A 19701-nucleotide genomic window follows, 5' to 3' on the forward strand; every position below is an offset into this window, starting at 1 on the left:
GAACACTATGAAGATACATAAACAGTTTGGATCATGGTATTTACCCAATTTTCCCTCCACCTCTTGCCTTTTAAGGCCCGTTCATATTAAATTATATATAAAAACCTCCTAACAGTTACTAGAGCCTTTTATTATTAATTTAACATCATCAGCAACATTTTTCACATATATAATATTTATCGGTAATACCCGGTATTGCCCGATAAACTCTGAAACCCTTTCAGTTACCCCGAAATGCTTCTGGTTCCTCTCCGGACTATTTCTAATATTAATGAAACAATTCCACAAATAAAACCATGATAATCTTTTCCTACTAACACTCGGCGGAAAATGATCACATTAAGCTTGTGACCCTGTAGGTTTGGTAAAACATAGACATGAACAAAACCCCTTCGTTCAATGATCGATAGCTGAACCATGGACGTCCATATCGATCCCTATGATTACAAGAATGACATTCGAGTGAACCTATGGTCATCATGTTGATGTTCCCTTTGCTTCGTGATACTTTACAAAACCTAAGGCGAGATGTGTCGGTATCCTCTTGAGTCAAACACATGGTCACTATACTGGTCTTCCTGTTGCCTGTTTTGTTCTTCTTTCTCGTTGACATGTTCCGGCATCCCCGTGTCGTAGTCACCTATGTCTGCCAACACACCGTGAGGGCCCTAAGAATATCTCTCCATCGTAGGAGGAGCAAATTTCACTCTTTAGGTATCGAGTCTCTTGTCAAACTTTTCAATGAACCTGTACGTTCACTAGTAGGAAAAGGGCCTAATGTGAAGCACATTAGTCTCGGTTTGCAGCTGAATTGGCACTAATGTGACCATTAGTGCCGGTTCAAATGGCTAGACGGGCGGTGCTCATTAGTACCGGTTCGTGGAGAACCTTTAGTACCAGTTCGTGCCACGAACCGGTACTAAAGAGTCTGTGGCAAGCTGTTGGCAGGCTGTGGCCCCACCAGCCCCTTTAGTACCGGTTCATGCCACAAACCGGTACTAAAGTTTCGCCATGCAGTGGTTTTTTAGTCCCACCTCGCTCCCCTAACAGGGTTTTTACCACCTTAAATATGTTACTGCTCAAACTATCACAACCACTTGGTCTTCATTGAACTCTGTGTGTAGGATATGTGGCCGCAATAGGAATCTTTGCCGGTTCTTAAACCGGGGAAGATTCCTATTAACAATTCCGATTCTACACAAAAAGATCATTGATGATCAATGTATTTTTTATGTATATTTTTACATGTTTTTAAAACTCCAGATTTTTTTGTGTTCAGTATGCACCATTCAAAGCCACGTCATCAACTTTCAACCCTTTCTGCCTTCATTTTCTATTTTTCATGCATTTACTGATTTGTTTTGAGCTAAATGGTGCTGAAATTGAAAAGCACTACAAATGAACTCTGAAAAGGTTGAAACTTGGCATGGTATCATCATTTCACCCACATAGCATGTGCAAAAAAGTAGGAGGGTTACGGCAAAAACTGGATGCACTTCATGTACAAACTGGACAATCTCTTTCGAAGTATCAGGATTTCGGACGGAACTCTGTTACAAAGGCACTTCATTTTTTTTAAACTTATTACAACTCTAGACTTTTTTGCGTTCAATATGCACCATTGAAAGCCACGTCATCAACTTTCAACCCTTTCTGCCTTCATTTTCTATTTTTCATGCATTTACTGATTTGTTTTGAGCTAAATGACGCTGAAATTGAAAATCACTACAAATGAACTCTGAAAATGTTGAAACTTGGCATGATATCATCATTTCACCCACATAGGATGTGCAAAAAATTAAGAGGGTTACGACAAAAACTGGATGCACTTCGTGTACAAACTGGACAATCTCTTTCGAAGTATTAGGGTTTTGGACGAAAACTCATCTGTTATAAAGGCACTTCATTTTTTAAAACTTATTACAACTCCGGACTTTTTGCGTTCAGTATGCACCATTCAAAGCCACGTCATCAAATTTCAACCCTTTCTGCCTTCATTTTCTATTTATCATGCATTTACTGATTTGTTTTGAGCTAAATGACCCTGAAATTGAAAAGCACTACAAATGAACTCTGAAAAGGTTGAAACTTGGCATGGTATCATCATTTCACCCACATAGCGTGTGCAAACAAGTAGGAGGGTTACGGCAAAAACTGGATGCACTTCGTGTCCAAACTGGACAATCTCTTTCGAAGTATCAGAGTTTCGGACGAAAACTCATCTGTTACAAAGACACTTCTTTTATAAACTTATTACAACTCCAGACGTATTACCAATTTGAATATAATGATAAAACACACTAATATTAAACATAAGAAAAAAGAATCACTGAAAAATCTATTTTTAAAGTTAAGTTATTCACAAACTAGTGATTCAAACTAATTTCAAATAATTCAAATTTAAACTATTCAAATTTGAAAACTACTAGCACTAACAGAAAATTTGTAATTTTTTGTACCTAAAACAAAAATATTCACAAAGAAACTCTAAATACAGCAAAAAACTACTCAAAAATGAATAGAAGAAAATAAATAAAGCAGAAAAGAAAAAAAAATATTTGCACGTTGCCCAGTGGGCCTGCTTGGCCTTGGGCGTGGATATGCAGGCCCATGAGGCCCAACAGGCTAACAGGTGTAGCGACCCGACCTTAGACGGTCAAGTCTCTGTGCTTAAGTGTCATCCCTGGATCGGTATGCTGACACACACAGTACTCGAGGATTTATAACAGAGGTAAATCACATGTATAAAGTAACGTAAATACTATTACCTCAATCCAAATAGCGGAAGTAACAACAAGGTTGTGGATTCCCATCAATATCAACGGCAAAGTTGAGTATATAAATCGTAACTCTAACGTATCACTTACTCGTCGTAAGAAATCGTGCAACATGAGACGTTGCAGCCACAAAGGGTCAGTACATTGAATGTACTGGCAAATTCACACCATAGGATAATGATGAATAATAGCTATCACTATATGTATATTTGGCTGGTGGAAGCTCTATGGTTATAATGTTTTTGCGAAAAGCCAATTTTTTTCCTACAACAAAGGAATATACAGCAAAGCCAATCATGGTTAGCCGTGTCCCCGGGTATGGACATCTTGAGTATTTGGTTCTTGAATTATCATGTTGATCTCATCACTTTACTTAATTAATTTGTTGGGTTGTTAATTATTTTTTACTTGGGATTGAGATGGGGATTTACCATTCTCAATGTTTTTCAACTACCATGATAGTTAAATGAAATATATTCATTTGTTGTAGGGAAAAATTGGCTTTTCGCAAAAACATTATAACCATAGAGCTTCCACCAGCCAAATATGCATGTAGTGATAGCTATGATTCATCATTATCCTATGATGTGAATTTGCCCGTACATTTAATGTACTGACCCTTTGTGGCTGCAACGTCTCATGTTGCAGGATTTCTTACGACAAGTAAGTGATACGTTAGGGTTACGATTTCTACACTCAACTTTGCCGTTGATGTTGATGGGAATCCACAACCTTGTTGTTACTTCCGCTATTTGGATTGAGGTAATAGTATTTACGTTACTTTATATATGTGATTTACCTCTGTTATAAATCCTCGCATACGGTGTGTGTCAGCATACCGATCCAGGGATGACACTTAAGCACAGAGACTTGACCGTCTAAGGTCAGGTCGCTACAACAGGGCAACACGGCAAAGTTAGGCCAAGAAGCCTGCTTTAGAGAGGAGCTCGAAGGAGCAGCCGCGGCTGGGTTTATAAACCAGTGTGGCTGCCCTTCGCTCGGCAAGGTGGAACTAAACTTTGTGCACCGCAGGATGGGAGCGCACCCCTTTAGTACCGGGTCATGGCTCAACCAGTACTAAAGGGGGTCTTTAGTACCGGGTTCAGCCACGAACCGGTACTAAACGGGATCGCTTCCCGCCGTTCAGCCTGGCCAAATTTGACCTTTAGTACCAGTTGGTGGCTCCAACCGGTACTAAAGGTCCATCCTATATATACAACACTTCAAAAAAAATTTCAGTTTTATCTCCCACTTCTCCAATCTCTTTCAACATCGTCGCCGCCCGCCGCGCCCCCGTCCCGCGCCGTCGCCTGTCGCTGTCCCCATCGCCGCCCCCGCCGTGCGCCGTCGCCATCGACGTCCCCGTCGATGCCCCGGCCCGTCGTCGCCGTCCCCGTCATTGCCGTACGTCTCGCGCCGCCGCCCCATACGTCGTCGCCCCGTCACCGCGCGGTGTAAGACCCCTACGCGCGCCATGGCCCGCTCGTACACACACACACGTACACGCGCGCGCACACACACACACATTTTTTAAACTTATTTTCTGTTTTCTGGTTTTTAGATTAATGTCAAATTGTTAATGTCAAAGTTTTAGCTAGTTAAATGAATCAGATTAATGCATGCCAAATTGTTAATTAGATGATTGAAATTAGATGAATTAGCTAGATAATTAAGAATGTTAGATTAATGTCTAATGTTAGATGAATTAGAGAGAAAAGTTAGATATTAATGTCAAATGTTAGATGAATTAGATAGAACTAGTTTATTTTTACTTATAGTATAAGTGCTTAGTTGAACTATTTGACTTAATAGAACTAGTTTATTTTAGTAAGAAAATTTAGGTATATGAGATTTAATGATCTAATTAAAATTTTACTATAGAACTAACTAGTTTATTTTTAGTAAGAAAATTAATAGAACTAGTTTATTTTTAGTAAGTGCTTATTAGTTGAATTAGTTGAATTAATAGAACTAGTTGAATTAATTGAATTAATAGAATAGTAAGTGTTTATCAATTAATGTTTCAACTATGAACATAGGAAATGTCGTCTGACAACAAAAACGTTTTCGGTATGTGCGAATACTGCGAAGACGAGCGCGACCTGTGCGGCAGAAATTTCCTAGTTGATGATAGGCGCTTCAGCATCAAGCTGGATGAGACCTTCGAAGTGTGTTGGGGATATTACTACTGGAGGTAAACCGGCCTTCTATAGCCGGGTTAACTCCTTGAAGATTAGAAGCCCATGAAGATGTAAGGATGATGGCGCTTCACGAAGGCCCAAGGCCCAAAGGCGGGTTAAAGCCTGTAAATATAAACCGACCTAGTCATGTAACTTGTATTATAAGATAGGAAGGATAGAGACCAAACCGGATACATTTATGATCGGGCTTTGGGACTCTGTAGCCCGGCGGGCGTCAACCTATATATATAAAGGGACGACCCGGCCGCGGTTTAGGGACAGACAACAACTCGAGAGCCAGACAAAGCGGATTCGCTCCCTGGCCTTCGAAACCCTAGCAATACCAATCACAACTAGACGTAGGCTTTTACCTTCCTTGAAGGGGCCGAACTAATATAGAATCCCCGTGTCCCCTTGTCCGGTTTAACCCCTTTGAGCTAACCCGTAGCGATGGCTCCAACACTAAGTCCTTTCACAAGGACATCTGCCATGACAAACCCACGACAAAGTGGATACAGTAAGTCACAACGACAAGTCTTTTTTCGTAATTAAGCATGACTTATGCTTCATTTGCTTCAATTTATAATTTATAATTTTTACTATTCTACTAGCGTATCCCCTGCCATGCAAGAATTTTTGTCTTGGATAAGATAGGTTTCAGTCCAAACAAAACTATAGAGGTAAAGAGAGTTTACTTGAAGACCGAGCATGGTTATACCTTCGACATCAAATTATACAATGCAGACACCTACACCTATTTTGAATGCAAAACTTGGCAAGCACTATGCAAGGCTTATGCATTTGAGCCTGATGTGGTTATCACCTTTGATATTCATTCGGAAGATGATATTGAATGTAATAGAGACATTTGGGTCGATGTGCAGACGCCTCCATTTCTACCATTATGTGAGTTTCTCAACCATATTTATGCCTTCGATATTGTTTATTCAAAAATAGTTGACAACATATTTCTATTGACATCTTATTTCCATTCAAGCGAACATGTCCGACGCTTGGTAGACAGGACCGTCCGCTGTCCCGGGGCTGAACTAAACTGCGAGGACATAAGTCATTATGTTTCATGGCCTGAGCATCTTGATGCTATCAAGAGAAATTATTTTCCTGAACTTGAAAATCTTAGTACTCAAAACATGTGACCAATAGTGTTCGTATTGAACTATGGTCACATCTATTTAGGAAAGATGGTAAGGTTTTTGCTATTTGTCCTCACTATTTTTTAAGCTAAACTTCATTACTAAGTATGTTACTATACGATGCATGTTCTTCAACAGGTACTCCTGATGATAGTTCTGCCTTAGTGGATCGAGACTAAAGGTTGCATGCCAATGGTTAGATTACGGCCAAGACATCCTACATCGCACATGAGTGCATTCAGGATTTCTAAAACCGAGGAATTCTTAATAGTGAAAGACTTGAGCAAAATTATGAAGGATCGCAGAGAAGTACTAGGGGGCAGCAATGAGAAGCGCAGCCCACGATTAGGAGACAGGTTCATCTCCATGCTCCAATATGATGAATCAGGAGAGCTACACATGTCCTATGCTATTTTACCTAAGAGAGAGTAGCAGGAGTGATTAGCTTGTTCATGCTCTTAGTACTTGTCCTTTCATGTCCGTGTTCTTCATCCTGAACTTAATCTCAAAGTGATTTGCTTTTATGGTCTTACGAATGCTTATAATCTCATGACCATGTTGAACTCGATGATATCTTTGCTTCTGGTACAAGTGAATGTTTCTTCTTTAAGCTAGTGTTGGTGGTGATTAGATAGCGGTAATGACTATGATGATTAAATAGTGGTAATGACGACTATGATGATTATTAGCTAGCTAGTGTTGTTGGTGATGATATGATGCAAGTGTTTTTATATTAATATGATGATGATTATGATGAGTTATTTATATCATTTATGAAAGAAACCGCAGATTAGTTTGAAGTGGATATGGATCGTCCTAAGTGATCAAGTAATATATATGGATATGGCATATTACTTGATCACTCTTACAGCGATCAAGTAATATGCCATATCCATATATATGGATCGTCCTAAGTGATCAAGTAATATATATGGATATGGCATAATACTTGATCCATATCCACTTCGAACTAATCCGCGGTACTTTCACCTAGTGATTTAGCAACTCATTTTATAATGTAAAAGCAATCTCTAAATTAAATGGAAAACACAAAATTAAAGGAAAAATAAAAAATAAAACCAAAACCCCCCAACCTTTAGTACAGTTGGTGTTACCAACCGGTACTAAAGGTCTCCATGCCCCCGGCCCTGGCTTGTGCCACGTGGTGGCCCTTTAGTGGTGGTTCGTGCTGAACCAGTACTAAAGGGGGGACCTTTAGTCCCCACCCTTTAGTGCCGGTTACAGAACCAGCACTAAAGTCCCTTACGAACCGGTGCTAAAGCCAGGTTCTGCACTAGTGGTTGTTGTTATGATCACCGTGCTACAAATGACGTTTGAACAACCCCAAAGCTCACAGTACCGTAAGAAGTGACTTTCATACTCTCATGGTCTAAGGAACTAAAACACATGCTAACCCCCCGTGTTATAACAAATGACTTGTGACGATATCACCTCAAAGTATAACAAATAAGTATGGATCGATTCATTACTCTCAATGGTGTTTTAGGACTATCGTTGCACTTAACGACATCAAGATCCAGAAAACATGATCACTAACAACACTTGAGTCAGTCTTAGAGGCGAGATTAGGAATCTTATTTTGCCGTATACTGTTCTTGATACGTCTCAGTTGTATCTACTTTTCAAAACACGTTTTCTCTTGTTTTGGACTCTAATTTGCATGATTTGAATGAAACTAACCCGGACTGATGCTGTTTTCGCAGAACTACCATGGTGTTGTCTTTTGTGCAGAAATAAAAGTTCTCGAAATAGGATGAAACTTTTTGGAGATTTTCTTTGGAATAAATAAAAAATATTGGAGCAAAGACCCACTGGAGGGGGCTACCTGCTACCCATGAGGCACCAGGGCGCGCCCTGGTGGCTAGTGGGGCCCATAAGGCTCCCCTAACCCTAATCTTAGCACTATAAATTCCTATTTCCCAAGAAAAAAATAAAAGAGGAAGTTTCATCATGTTTTACTATACGGAGCCGCCGCCACCTCCTGTTCTTCATCAAGAGGCCATATCTGGAGTCCGTTCGGGGCTGCGGAGAGGGATATCCTTCGTCATCGTCATCATCAACCATCCTCCATCACCAATTTCATGATGCTCACCGCCGGGAGTGAGTAATTCCTTCGTAGGCTTGCTGGACGGTGATGGGTTGGATGAGATATATCATGTAATCGAGTTAGTTTTGTTAGGGCTTGATCCCTAGCATACAATATAGTATGTTCTCAGATTGATGTTTCTATGACTTTGATATGGTTAATGCTTGTCACTATAGGGCCCGAGTGCCATGATTCCAGATCTGAACCCTTTATGTTTTCATGAATATATTTGTGTTCATGATCCTATCTTGTAAGTTATACACACCTATTATGTGTTATGATCTGCATACCCCAAGGTGACAATACTTGGGATTCTTTCCGGTGATTATTGTAGTTTGAGGAGTTCATGTATTCACTATGTGTTAATGCTTTGTTCTGGTTCTCTATTAAAAGGAGGCGTTAATATCCTTTAGTTTCCCTATGGACCCCGCTGCCACAGGAGGGTAGGACAAAAGATGTCATGCAAGTTCTTATCATAAGCACGTATGACCATATACGAAATATATGCCTACATTACATTGATGAATTGGAGCTAGTTCTGTGTTGCCCTAGGTTATAACTGTTACATGATAGATGTTATCCAACATAATTATCCATCACTGATCCAATGCGTACGAGTTTTTCACATATTGATCTTGCTAAGTTACTACTGCTGCTGTTGCTATTGTCACAATTGCTACAAAACTATCACTGCTACTGTTACCCTTACTGTTGCTATCGCTACTACCGCTATCAAATTATCAATTTATTGAGCTACTGATCACTCTGCTACAGATATTTAGTCTCCGGGTGTGGTTGAATTGACAACTCAACTGCTAATACTTGTAAATATTCTTTGGCTCCCCTTGTGTCGAATCAAGTCTCCAGGTGTGGTTGAATTGACAACTCAACTGCTAATACTTATTCTTTGGCTCCCCTTGTGTCGAATCAATAAATTTGGGTTGAATAATCTACCCTCGAAATTTTTTGCAATCCCCTATACTTGTGGGTTATCAAGACCTTTTTCTGGGCCCATTGCCATCGAGCATAGCTTTATTTGTTGAGTCACTTGGGATTTATATCCGTCGATCACTATGAAGAATCTTAAGGATGATAGAACCAAGATCGTTCCCTCGAAGACGAGGGGAGGTAAGGAACTGCCATTTACCTCTACACTTGATTCACCTTCTATTTTAAGTAAGCTTGCAACACCGCCACCTGCTATTAATTCTGATATGTCGCAAGTAATTGATGATGCTACTTCTGCTATGAATGATGTTATTCATGATGCTAGTACATTGCTTGATGAAACTGTGCCACTAGGTAAATTTCTTGATGAACAACTTGCTCAAGCTAAATAATTTGAGAATGCTGAAACTGATGAAATTACTGAAACTCATGAAGTTACTGAAACTGAAAATTATGAAACACCCATTCGGCCAAGCTCTCTTAGATATGAATTGCCTAAGATGCCTGACGGTTATGTTATGGATGGAGAGATAGCTAGGGAATTTCTTGCTTGTAATGATAGAGATGTGATAACCCACAAGTATAGGGGATCGTAACAGTTTTCGAGGGTAGAGTATTCAACCCAAATTTATAGATTCGACACAAGGGGAGCCAAAGAATATATGAAGGTATTAGCAGATGAGTTGTCGATTCAACCACACCTGGAGATTAATTATCTACAACAAAGTGATCAGTAGCAAAGTAATATGATAATTTTGATAATAGTGGCAACAGTAACGGTAACGGTAACGGTGATAGCAATAGTTTTGTAGCAAGTGTAACAGTGATGATAGCAGTAGTAACTTAGCAAAAACAATATAAGGTAAATTCGTAGGCATTGGATCGGTGACTTGTTGGATGATATTCATCATGAGATAGTTATAACCTAGGGCGATACGACACTAGCTCCAGTTCCTCAATATAATGTAGGCATGTATTCCATAAATAGTCATACGTGCTTATGGAAAGAACTTGCATGACATCTTTTGTCCTACCCTCCCGTGGTAGCGGGGTCCATATTGGAAACTAAGGGATATTAAGGCCACTTTTTAATAGAGAACTGGAACAAAGCATTAACACATAGTGAATACATGAACAACTCAAACTACGGTCATCACCCGGAGTGGTCCCGATTATTGTCACTCCGGGGTTGCCGGATCATAACACGTAGTAGGTGACTATAACTTGCAAGATCGGATCTAGAACATGCATATAATGGTGATAACATAAACGGTTGAGATCTGAAATCATGGCACCCAGGCCCAAAGTGACAAGTATTAAGCATGGCAAAGTCATAGAAACATCAATCTTAGAACATAGTGGATACTAGGGATCAAGCCCTAACAAAACTAACTCGATTACATGATGAATCTCATCCAACTCCTCACCGACCAGCGATCCTACGAAGGAATTACTCACTCCTGGTGGGGAGCATCATGGAATTGACGATGGAGAAGGGTTGGTGATGACGAAGAACGAAGACCCCCCTCTCCGGAGCCCCAAACGGACTCCAGATCCGGCTTCCCGATGAAGAACAGGAGGTGACGGTGGCTCCGTCTCGTGGATCGTGATAATTATTTCTCCCTAATTTTTTTCTGGAAAAATAGGATTTAATAGTGTCGCTTTCAGGGTCTGCAGGGGCCACCAGGTAGGGACAACCCACCTGGGCGTGCGTGGTGAGGGGGCGCGCCTTGGTGGGTTGTGCCCACCCAGGTGCCCCCCTTCGGTAGGTCTTGGCTCCACAAATTCTTATATATTATATAAAAATTCCTCGCAAAGTTTCGTTCCATTCTGAGAACTTTTATTTCTGCACAAAAACAATACCATGGTAGTTTTGCTGAAAAGAACGTCAGTCCGGGGTTAGTTTCATTCAAATCATGCAAATTAGAGTCCAGAACAAGAGGAAAATCGTTAGGAAAAGTAGATACGTTGGAGACGTATCAACTCCCCCAAGCTTAAACCTTTGCTTGTCCTCAAGCAATTCAGTTGATAAACTGAAAGTGAAAAAGAAAAACTTCTACGAACTCTTTTCCTCTTGTTTGCATAAATAAGCTTAAACAACACCCAGGTTTTCAGCCAACATTATAACTAACCATGTCGACAATAACTCTTAAAGATTATATTAACTCATATCAATGACATAATCAGCTAGCGAGCAATAATAAGACATCTCAAATGGCAACACGTTGTCAAAACAACGATGATATAATTTTACAATAGTGGTATCTCGCTAGCCCTTTCTGAGACCGCAAAACATAAATGCAGAGCACCTCCAAAGTCCAAGCAGCGACTAAACATTGTAATTCATGGTAGAAAAGATCCATTCATGATGCACCCAACATTAGCTACACACAATGCATAAGTCATGACATCTGTGCTCTCAGGTTCTAGCACTTATTTTAGAAGGTGATGACACAACATAAAAGTAAATAGATAGTCCCTTCGCAGAGGGAAGCAGTGATTTGTAGAGGTGCCAGAGCTCAAGTTTTAAAACAGAGATAAATGATATTTTGAGACATGCACCCTTCTCATTCAATTCACGACCGTCAGTTATCAATATCTCCCATGCTAAACAAGCTAGTGGCGGTTCCCAAGCGATAAAAAGTAAAAGTTTTGACTCCATTGGGAGTTTTTGTTTGATTATTTGAGAGATTAACTCTTTTTGTGTTTGCAATTTGGGACTGGGCATCCCTATTACCGCCCTTTTTCTCGTGCGATGGCGAGTGAATAAATACTCGACCTGAGAATAACCCGCTTAGCATGGAAGCTACCGACCACCTCCTGTAGTTCCATGAACAATCTAGGCACACAAAAGGATAATTTTTTTAGAAGTTTTTAGAGGTGGCGCATGCAAATTTACTTACGATGGAAGGGTAATACTGCATATAGGTAGGTATGGTGGACTCATCTGGAATAACTTTGGGTTCAGGGTTTTTTATGTACAAGAAGAATTCCCACTTAGTACAGGCGAAGACTAGCAATTAGATTGAGAAGCGGCCAGCTAGAGAGGAACAACGATCATGATCATGCATTATGCATAAGTAACATTGGACACTAGCATGAGTTGGATATGATCACCATGAGCATAAATATCATAGAGGCTATGTTGGTTTTGATTCAACTACATGCATGAACATGTGCCAAGTCAAGCCACTCGAACATTTAGAGGAGGATACCATATCATCATAGTGCATCACAATCTTTTAATGCAATGTTGGTATCCAAGATGAATCATTCTTCACTCCCAGCTACTTATGCATGGCATGAGAAACTATAATCTCTAGTTGTCATTGCAAACATGTTTAATCATTAGGGGCTGAATCATGGATACTAGGTTAAACATATTTACACAAACAGAACAAGTGGAGCTCATACCAGTTTCTCTCTGCCACAGTTAGTTCATTGAATATCATCATTATTTCCTTTCACTTGCACGACCGAATGATATGAAAATAATAATAGTGCAAGAGTGCCATGGACTAAGCTAAAATCTGCAAAACATTTTATTCAATAGGAGAAGACAAGGTAAAATGGGCTCTTTATTAGTTCAAAAGTTATTCATATGAGAGCCACTCAACATTTTCATCGTGGTCTTCTCCTTGGTACAACTCGAATAAAAATAGAAATTTAGAGAAACACACTGAAATATTTTTGGAGTTTTTGGTTTTCTTGAACAAGCAAATAAAAGGGAAAAGCAAAAACGAGAAAAACTATTTACACGGAAAGCTCCCAACAAGCAAAAGAAGAACAAGGAAATCTTTTTGGGTTTTCTTTGTAATATTACAGCTAAGAGCATCTCTAGCCACGCCCCCAACAAGGACCCCCAGGCGAGTTTCGGTCGCCGGCGCCCAAAAATCGGCCCAGTCGCGCCCCCAAGGGCCTAATTTTCGCCGGCTTGGGCCGAAAGTGGCGCCGGCGGACCCAACCCGACCCCGGCGTGCTGGGGGGCGCTCGGGGGCGCCAGACGAATCTTTTTTGGCGCGAAAGAGCCGTGGGCCGTCCTTGCCAGCGACTCATCTCACTTCTCGCCGCCTCGTCGTCCTCATCGCCTCGTTTCCCGCGGCGAATCAATGCCGAACGCTTCCCAGGCGACGGCACGGCGGCGAACGGCTTCGGCCGCCGCCACCTTCACGAGAACAAAGCTCGGCTTCTCTTCGAGGCCGAGTACCCGGTCCCGCCGGACATGCGGGTGCCCAGGGCCTGGAGAATCAGCGCCCAGCAGGGTCCCGGTGCCGCCACCACCCACCGGGGCCGCGCGGCGTGCGGAGATCGCGCGTATCCGCTCCTCCCTGCCGCGGGGGGCGAGGGAGGGGCCACACTACTGTTGGGGAACGTAGCAATAATTCAAAATTTTCCTACGTGTCACCAAGATCAATCTATGGAGTCATCTAGCAACGAGGGAGGAGTGGATCTACATACCCTTGTAGATCGCGCGCGGAAGCGTTCAAGAGAACGGGGTTGATGGAGTTGTACTCGTCGTGATCCAAATCACCGATGATCCTAGCGCCGAACAGACGGCACCTCCACGTTCAACACGCGTACGGAGCGGCGACGTCTCCTCCTTCTTGATACAGCAAGGGGGAGGAGAGGTTGATGGAGATCCAGCAGCACGACGGCGTGGTGGTGGAAGTAGCGGGATTCCAACAGGGCTTCGCCAAGCGCTGCGGGAGGAGGGAGATGTGTCAAGGGAGGGAGAGGGAGGCGCCAGGGCTTAGGTGAGGCTGCCCTCCCTTCCCCCACTATATATAGGGCCAAGAGAGAGGGGGGGGGGCGCAGCCTTGGCCCTTCCTCCAAGGAAGGGTGCGGCCAGGGAGGAGTCCATCCTCCCCAAGGCACCTAGGAGGTGCCTTCCCCCTTTAGGACTCTTCCTTTCCCTTATCTCTTGGCGCATGGGCCTCTTGGGGCTGGCGCCCTTGGCCCATATAGACCAAGGCACACACCCCTACTGCCCATGTGGCCCCCTGGGGCAGGTGGACCCCTTGGTGGACCCCCGGACCCCTTTCGGCACTCCCGGTACAATACCGATAATGCGCGAAACTTTTCCGGCGACCAAAACAAGACTTCCCATATATAAATCTTTACCTCCGGACCATTCCGGAACTCCTCGTGACATCCGGGATCTCATCCGGGACTCCGAACAACTTTCGGGTTACCGCATACTAATATCTCTATAACCCTAGCGTCACCGAACCTTAAGTGTGTAGACCCTACGGGTTCGGGAACCATGCAGACATGACCGAGACGTTCTCCGATCAATAACCAACAGCGGGATCTGGATACCCATGTTGGCTCCCACATGTTCCACGATGATCTCATCGGATGAACCACGATGTCGAGGATTCGATCAATCCCGTATACAATTCCCTTTGTCTAGCGGTACGATAGTTGCCCGAGATTCGATCGTCGGTATCCCGATACCTTGTTCAATCTCGTTACCGGCAAGTCTCTTTACTCGTTCCGTAACACATCATCCCGTGATCAACTCCTTGATCACACTGTGCACATTATGATGATGTCCTACCGAGTGGGCCTAGAGATACCTCTCCGTCACACGGAGTGACAAATCCCAGTCTCGATTCGTGCCAACCCAACAGACACTTTTGGAGATACCCGTAGTGCACCTTTATAGTCACCCAGTTACGTTGTGACGTTTGGCACACCCAAAGTATTCCTACGATATCCGGGAGTTGCACAATCTCATGGTCTAAGGAAATGATACTTGACATTAGAAAAGCTTTAGTGAACGAACTACACGATCTTTGTGCTAGGCTTAGGATTGGGTCTTGTCCATCACATCATTCTCCTAATGATGTGATCCCGTTATCAACGACATCCAATGTCCATGGTCAGGAAACCGTAACCATCTATTGATTAACGAGCTAGTCAACTAGAGGCTTACTAGGGACATGGTGTTGTCTATGTATCCACACATGTATCTGAGTTTCCTATCAGTACAATTCTAGCATGGATAATAAACGATTATCATGAACAAGGAAATATAATAATAACCAATTTATTATTGCCTCTAGGGCATATTTCCAACAGTCTCCCACTTGCACTAGAGTCAATAATCCAGTTCACATCGCTATGTGACTAACACTCAAGGTCACATCCCCATGTGACTAACACCCAAAGAGTTTACTAGAGTCAATAATCTAGTTCACATTACCATGTGATTAACACTCGATGAGTTCTGGGTTTGATCATGTTATGCTTGTGAGAGATTTTATAGTCAACGGGTCTGAATCTTTCAGATCCGTATGTACTTCGCAAATTTCTATGTCATCTTGTAGATGCAACTACTACGCTACATTTGGAGCTATTCCAAATAACTGTTCTACTATACGAGTCCAGTTTACTACTCAGAATAATCTGGATTAGTGTCAAAGTTTGCATCGGCGTAACCCTTTACGACGAACTCTTTTACCACCTCCATAATCGAGAAAATTCCTTAGTCCACTAGTTACTAAGGATAACTTTGACCGCTGTCTTGTGATCCATTCTTGGATCACTCTTGTACCCCTTGACTGACTCATGGCAAGGCACACTTCAGGTGCGGTACACAGCATAGCATACTGTAGGGCCTATGTCTTAAGCATAGGGGACGACCTTCGTCCTTTCTCTCTATTCTGCCGTGGTCGAGCTTTAAGTCTTAACTTCATACCTTACAACTCAGGCAAGAAATCCTTCTTTGACTTGATCCATTTTGAACACCTTCAAGATCATGTCAAGGTATGTGCTCATTTGAAAGTACCATTAAGCGTTTTGATCTATCCTTATAGATCTTGATGCTCAATGTTCAAGTAGCTTAATCTAGGCTTTCCATTGAAAAACACTTTCCAAATAACCCTATATGCTTTCCAGAAATTCTACGTCATTTCTGATCAACAATATGTCAACATATATTCATCAGAAATTCTATAGTGCTCCCACTCACTTCTTTGGAAATACAAGTTTCTCATAAACTTTGTATAAACCCAAAATCTTTGATCATCATCAAAGCATACATTCCAACTCCGAGATGCTTACTCCAGTCCTAGAAGGATTGCTGGAGCTTTGCATACTTATTAGCATCTTTCAGGATTGACAAAACCTTCCGGTTTGTATCACATACAACCTTTCCTCAAAAAAACGTCGAGGAAACAATGTTTTGACATCCTATCTGCAAGATTTCATAAATAATGCAGTAATCGCTAATATAATTCCAACAGACTCTTAGCATCGCTACGAGTGAGAAAGTCTCATCGTAGTCAACTCCTTGAACTTGTCGGAAAACATCTTAACGACAAGTCGAGCTTTCTTAATGGTGACATTTACCATCATTGTCCGTCTTCCTTTTAAAATCCATCTGTACTCAACAGCCTCACGACCATCGAGCTATTCTGTCAAAGTCTACACTTTGTTTCCATACATGGATCCTCTCTCGGATTTTATGGCCTTGAGCCATTTATCGAAATCCGAGCCCACCATCGCTTCTCCATAGCTCGTAGGTTCATTGTTGTCTAGCAACATGACTTCCAAGACAGGATTACGTACCACTGTGAAGTAGTACGCATCCTTGTCATCCCACGAGGTTTGGTAGTGACTTGATCTGAAGTTTCATGATCACTATCATAAGCTTCCACTTCAATTGGTGTAGGTGCCACAGGAACAACTCCCTGTGCCCTGTCACACACTAGTTGAAGAGACGGTTCAATAACCTCATCAAGTCTCCACCATCCTCCCACTCAATTCTTTTGAGAGAAACTTTTCCTCGAGAAAGGACCCGATTCTAGAAACAATCCCTTATTGCTTTCGGATCTGAGACAGGAGGTATACCCAACTGTTTTGGGTGTCCTATGAAGATGCATTTATCCGCTTTGGGTTCGAGCTTATCAGCCTGAAACTTTTTCACATAAGTGTCGCAGCCCCAAACTTTTAAGAAATGACAGCTTAGGTTTCTCTAAACCATAGTTCATACGGTGTCATCTCATTGGAATTACGTGGTGCCCTATTTAAAGTGAATGTGGTTGTCTCTAATGCCTAACCCATAAACTATCGTGGTAATTCGATAAGAGACATGATGGTATGCATCATATCCAATAGGGTGCAGTTATGATGTTCGGACACACCATCACACTATGGTGTTCCAGGCTGTATTAGTTGTGGAACAATTTCCACAATGTCTTAATTCTGTGCCAAACTCGTAATTCAGATATTCATCTCTATGATCATATCATAGATATTTTATCCTCTTGTCACGACGATCTTTCAACTTCACCCTGAAATTACTTGAACCTTTCAATAATTCAGACTCGTGATTTATCAAGTAAATGTACTCAACATCTACTCAAATCATCTGTGAAGTAAGAACATAACAATATCCACTACACGCCTCAACACTCATTGGACTGCACACATCAAAATGTATTTCTTCCAACAAGTTGCTTTCTAGTTCCATTTTACTGAAAAACGAGGCTTTCAGTCATCTTCCCCATGTGGTATGATTTGCATGTCTCAAGTGATTCAAAATCAAGTGAGTCCAAATGGTCCATTTGCATGGAGTTTCTTCATGCATATACACCAATAGACATGGTTCGCATGCCTCAAACTTTTCAAAAACGAGTGAGCCCAAAGATCCATCAACATGGAGCTTCTTCATGCGTTTTATACCGATATGACTCACGTGGCAGTCCCACAAGTAGGTGGTACTATCATTACTATCTTTTGGCATGAACATGTGTATCACTACGATCGAGATTCAATAAACCATTCATTTTAGGTGCAAGACCATTGAAGGTATTATTCAAATAAACAGAGTAACCATTATTCTCCTTAAATGAATAACTATATTGCGATAGACGTAATCCAATCATGTCTATGCTCAACGCAAACATCAAATAACAATTATTTAGGTTTTAATACCAATCTCGATGGTAGAGGGAGCGTACGATATTTGATCAACCTTGGAAATACTTCCAACACATATCGTCATCTCACCTTTTAGCTAGTCTCCGTTTATTCCATAGCCTTTTGTTTCGAGTTACTAACACTTAGCAACCGAGCCAGTATCTAATACCCTGGTGCTACTAGGAGTACTAGCAAAGTACACATTAACACAATGTATATCCAATATACTTCTATCGACCTTGCCAGCCTTCTCATCTACCAAGTATCTAGGGTAATTCTGCTCCAGTGGCTGTTCCCCTTATTACAGAAGCACTTAGTCTCGGGTTTGGGCTCAACCTTGGGTTTCTTCACTAGAGCAGCAGCTGAATTGCCGTTTCATGAAGTATCCCTTCGTGCCCTTGCCCTTCTTGAAACTAGTGGTTTCACCAACCATCAACAATTGATGCTCCTTGATTTCTACTTTTGTGGTGTCAAACATCGCGAATATCTCAAGGATCATCATATATGTCCCTGATATATTATAGTTCATCACGAAGCTCTAGTAGCTTGGTGGTAATGACTTCGGAGAAACATCACTTTCTCATCTGGAAGATCAACTCCCACTCGATTCAAATGATTGTTGTACTCAGACAATCTGAGCACAAGCTCAACAATTGAGCTTTTCTCCCTTAGTTTGCAGGCTAAGAAAATCATCGGAGGTCTTATACCTCTTGACGTGGGCACGAGCCTGAAATCCCAATTTCAGCCCTCGAAACATCTCATATGTTTCGCGACGTTTCAAAACGTCTTCAGTGCCTCAACACTAAACCATTTAACTGAACTATCACGTAGTTATCAAAATGTGTATGTCAGATGTTCGCAACATCCACAGACAACGTTCGAGGTTCAGCACACTGAGCGGTGCATTAAGGACATAAGTCTTCTATGAAGCAATGAGGACAATCCTCAGTTTATGGACCTAGTCCGCATAATTGCTACTATCAACTTTCAACTAAATTTTCTCTAGGAACATAACTAAACAGTAGAACTGAAGCGCGAGCTACGACATAATTTGCGAAGACCTTTTGACTATGTTCAGGATAATTAAGTTCATCTTATGAACTCCCACTCAGATAGACATCCCTCTAGTCATCTAAGTGATTACATGATCCGAGTCAACTAGGCCGTGTCCGATCATCACGTGAGACGGACTAGTCAATCGGTGAACATCTTCATGTTGATCGTATCTTCTATACGACTCATGCTCGACCTTTCGGTCTCTTGTGTTCCGAGGCCATGTATGTACATGCTAGGCTCGTCAAGTTAACCTAAGTGTTTCGCATGTGTTCCGAGGCCATGTCTGTACATGCTAGGCTCGTCAACACCCGTTGTATTCGAACGTAAGAATCTATCACACCCGATCATCACGTGGTGCTTCGAAACGATGAACTTTCGCAACGGTGCACAGTTAGGGGGAACACCTTCTTGAAATTTTAGTGAGGGATCATCTTATTTACTACCGTCGTTCTAAGCAAATAAGATGTATAAACATGATAAACATCACATGCAATCAAATAGTGACATGATATGGCCAATATCATATTGCTCCTTTTGATCTTCATCTTCGG

This window comes from Triticum urartu, chromosome 7A (assembly GCF_056163025.1).
Source record: "Triticum urartu cultivar PI428250 chromosome 7A, HENAU_Tu73, whole genome shotgun sequence".
Taxonomy (NCBI): domain Eukaryota; kingdom Viridiplantae; phylum Streptophyta; class Magnoliopsida; order Poales; family Poaceae; genus Triticum; species Triticum urartu.